Here is a 4,481-nt window from a genome sequence, read left to right as displayed (position 1 = left end):
GGGGTGAGCATCCTGCTGCTTACTGATGGCCGAGTGCAGCTGTGCTAGCGCTAGGTTAGCATTAGCCTGTGGTGGGATGTATATGGCCATGATGATAACCACAGTAAACTCCCGAGGCAGGTAAAACGGCCTACATTTAAGCAGTAGGTATTCCAAGTCTGGGGAACAGTAGCTCTCTACTGCAGTGTGGTTTGTGCACCAGTCATTGTTGATGTAGATGCAGAGCCCGCCACCCTTGCTCTTACCAGAGTCCTTTGTTCTATCAGTACGATGCAGTGGTTAGGTCCACAGCCCCGTCAGGAACCAGCGCGCTGAGCCAGGTCTCTGTGAAGATCAGCACACAGCAGTCTTTCAGCGTGTTGATCCAGAGCCTTACCTCATCCAGCTTGTTGGTGAGTGACCGGACATTCGCGAGAAAGACGCTTGGTAGCGATGGTCTTTGTGGAGCCCTCCGTAGCCTGTCCTGCACCCCCGCTTGCCTTCCACGTTTCAGCTTTCGCTCCCGGCGCTTGCTCCGTCTCCTACCCTCCGGAGTGGTGATCCAGGGGGCTGTTCTGCCAAGCTCCCATCGGGATTTTGGTGAGGGTGCTGTAGTACTTACAAGCCAGTTTCTCGCAGCCACGTCCGATGCTGTAGCAGTTCCGCAGTGTAGAGTGGTGTACAGTATGCTCTAAATAGCGACATCTTCACCACATCTGCACACGCACCATATTTACGCAAGAGAATATTCGCCTGTACATACAGCATGCGTCATTGCCTATAAATATCCTCATCATCTGTCATTTGTTCTGTAATAATATGCCCTAGATATTTTACCTTATTACAGACACTAAGATTATTGTCAGACAATTTAAAATCAGGATATTTTAGACATTTATCCTCTTTGGTTCTACAGATCATAACAGCACTCTTACTAGCATTATATTTAATATCATGTTCCACACCATACAGAGAACATATAGTAAGGAGCTGCTGGAGACCAGCCCTAGATGGACTAAAGACCACAAGATCATCTGCATACATAATATGGTTCACTAAAATATTACCAATCACGCACCCAGTATTACAGGCTTTCAATTGTTTGGACAGATCATCAATATATAGAAAAAAAGGACTGGGGACAAAATTCCCCCTTGTCTAACACCATTGCTAACCCTAAATGAGGCTGAGATCCTATTGCCCCATTTTATTTGCATAGTCTGGTGGGCATACCAGTAGGCCAGAATTCTCACAATGTATTTAGGCACCCCTCTTTGACTCATTTTACCCAACAGCTTTCTGTGATTAACACGGTCAAAGGCTTTGGAAGCATCAATAAAGCACATAAGGATTGAAGACATTTTGCCTCTATATTTGTTTACAATCCCCTTTAGGGCAAAAATGCACAAGTCAGTGCCATGTTTAGCATTAAAGCCAAACTGGTTATCTGTGGAGTTAACAAACTCATTTATTCTATCCGGCAGAACTCTTTCTAAAAATGTTGACAATATGCTGGCTATAGCTATGGGCCTGTAATTTATGCTGCCTACTTTACCAGCTTTGTCCTTAATGACCGGCACTAACAGAACAGACAACATTGAGTCTGGTGACAAGCCATGAATCATAAAGCCAGTAAAACAAATAGCAAGGAGAGGAGCTATCCTCATACTCGCATACTTAAGATGTTCAGCAGAAATATGATCCAAGCCACTTGCTTTGTTGTTGGACAGCTTGTTCATGGCATGATAATCGCCATCGAGTCATTACTCTCAATATTGTCCACCCTATACATGTAGACTCGACAAGCCTTTAGATCCACACAGTGGTTGCACCAAACTCAAGATCGTCCTTGAATGATATTTGAACCACAAGCTATCATACCTCCGATTAGCCATGTGTGTGTATACCCTACTCTGCCTGTAGTGATCTAAATTGTTTTGACAATGTTTGTGCTTGTCTTGGGTTTAAGAAGATATGACCTTATTAAGGATATAAGTGCTTATGTAAATGCAGGTCACCACATTAGAACTTCCACAGAAATATGAGTGTACATACAACACAACATGATGTCTCATTTTACGAGCTGGGCACATGGAAATATTCTCATCGAAGCACCATCTGGTGTAATAATTCTTTGCCTAGTTTGGTGTTAATATTTGTGAGTGTATCTATAATGATGTGTCACAATCTAACTGTAGTCTATTTGGGTGACATGTTTTCTCTTCTTCCCTAGATGATTACAACTTGAAAATGTCAGCAATATCTGTGGTCGTGTTTTTCTGCGGGGCTGTATTAGGATATACTGCCTTCTATGTCCTGATTAATTTAATGGATACAAATGTAACGGAGAACACAAATGTGCTCGTAGGTGATTCTGTCCACCACCTACACCAACGTCTTCAAGGAATGATGAAATTTAACATCACGCAACATAAAGGTGCCTTTTTTATATGCCAATGTGGTTATAAAGCTCTGTTATTCTATCATGATGCATGATGGTGAATTATAAAGTTGTTGATAGTCTCAGGTAACAATATAAACAGAGTAATTCAAAATACTTTTTACTGAAACATATGGCTTGTTCCCACAGAAACTGTTCAAGCACGATTGAAGTTCTCTTGTTAGTACTTAAAAAAATAAAGATACAGTGCGGAAACAGACTGTTCTGTTCACCGAGTCCGCGCCGACCAGCGGTCCCCTGCACACTAACACTATCCTACATACACTAGGGACAATTTACAATTATACCAAGCCAATTAATTTACAAACCAGTATGTCTTCAGAGTGTGGGAGGAAACCCGAAAACCCAGAGAAACACTGTGGTTTGCAGGCTTTAACAAGAACATTGAGAAATATATTTGCAAATAATAAAATGTCCTGATTTTGTCCATTAACAGCTGACCAATTATCCCATTCCTTAGCTTGCATCTGAGTAAGATTTATTCAAAACTCATTGATAGTTTACGATTATTTAAATGGTAAATGTAGCTTCAGAAGCGTTTTCATTTTGCATGTTAAAACCCACTGAGAACCATGGGCGATTTTGCAATTTTACTGACGGATTTTTCACTTTTAAAACTTTTCATATAACAAATGAATAAAGATAAAACGTCAATAATGCCTTACTTTTGATGAAATGCAGCTGAGCAAACGCGATAATTCCCGATATTTTCGATCTTTATATCTCCACGGCGAATGTCCGCTAACCACTTCCGCTGTTGTTGCCCCTTCAGCTCCCTCTTGTATTTACCTTCGTTTTTATCTATCTTCTGGACTGTAAAGTAGATAACTGTGTCCTCACGGTCACCCCGACTGGCACAGTTATTTACAGCTCAAAAAACGGGCCGTTTTCGCGGTTTTTAACGGGTGTGAAAGTGCGCGTTTTCAGCATCACTAACATGTACCGGAAGTGACGCTTGTACCCCAGTTGGATTTTGCGGTCACGTGGGTGAGGATCTATGCTCCAGTGACCTTTCGTGAAATCACCCTATAGAATGCCATGTTGTGGTTGGGATAGGCGCTGGATGGGGTGGTGGCGGGGAGGAGGTGAGGAGGTAACTGGATGTGTAAGAAGAAACTGCAGTTACTATTTACACTGAAGATAGATGCAGAATGCTGGAGTAACTCAGCGGGATGGGCACATCTCTGGAGAGAAGGAATGGGCGATATTTCAAGTCGAGACCCTTCTTCAGACATGGGTGTGCAGTTAGGAAGTGATGATGTGCTCCTTCCACAGAACTTGTGTTTTGTTCCCATCAGAGACCCATGGTGTTCATACCTTTAGTAACTGAAGGAGGGTCTCGACCCGAAACGTCACCCATACCTTCCCTCCGGAGATACTGCCTGTCCCGCTGAGTAACTCAAGCATTTTGTGTCTACCTACAATTTAAACCAGCATCTGCCGTTCTTTCCTACATGTTCAATACTTTGCTGGAATTACTCAATTTGGAAGTCAGTGAGGATTCCCACAAGATGGGGGTGTGTATTACATGTAGGCTTCTTCTTGAAGAATATTCTCTCTGTTCCTGGCAACTTTGCCCAGATAGAACTTGGAATAGAGTATCTCTTTCAGGAGGTTGATGTCTGGTTGGGTATCGTCAAGTCTCGAGAGAGAGAGGTGATTTTGGCCCCGAAAGGGCTCTGATATTGACCACCCATCATCCTGCTAATAGATTTGAAGGATGCAGTTTTTATAGTACCTGTCTGAGGCTTTGACGTACTTAAGCATCTATGTTTCTACATCAGACAGGAGGAGGATTGCTCCTACCTGATCAATTAGGAGTTTGATGTAGGCAGGATTTCTCACGCCTGAGATTATTTGGTTAGAATGATTATGCTTTTGTTTTGTAGTTCTTCTACTTTCTATTTACACTCATTTATTTTCAAACATCTCTCTCAACGATTGGAATGTGATTGTAGCCTAACTAGTGTAATGAATGTTTAAAAAGTTTTAGTTTCTAACAACCCATGATATTCTTAAGACCTGTTTTCTCAGAATCATT

The 4,481-nt window shown here is 42.2% G+C and overlaps 1 long non-coding RNA gene across 1 annotated transcript; it reads left to right on the top strand.

Annotated features, from left to right (window-relative positions):
- The first annotated feature begins 358 nt into the window (after positions 1 to 358).
- On the top strand, positions 359 to 2,419 carry LOC116980459. The gene is made up of 2 exons (XR_004413971.1): positions 359 to 392; positions 2,213 to 2,419. It is a non-coding gene; the product is annotated as an uncharacterized LOC116980459 (long non-coding RNA).
- Positions 2,420 to 4,481: the final 2,062 nt, after the last annotated feature.

Source organism: Amblyraja radiata, chromosome 14, assembly GCF_010909765.2.
Source record: "Amblyraja radiata isolate CabotCenter1 chromosome 14, sAmbRad1.1.pri, whole genome shotgun sequence".
Classification (NCBI taxonomy): Eukaryota; Metazoa; Chordata; class Chondrichthyes; order Rajiformes; family Rajidae; genus Amblyraja; species Amblyraja radiata.
This window is presented reverse-complemented; position numbering and strand designations above follow the sequence as displayed.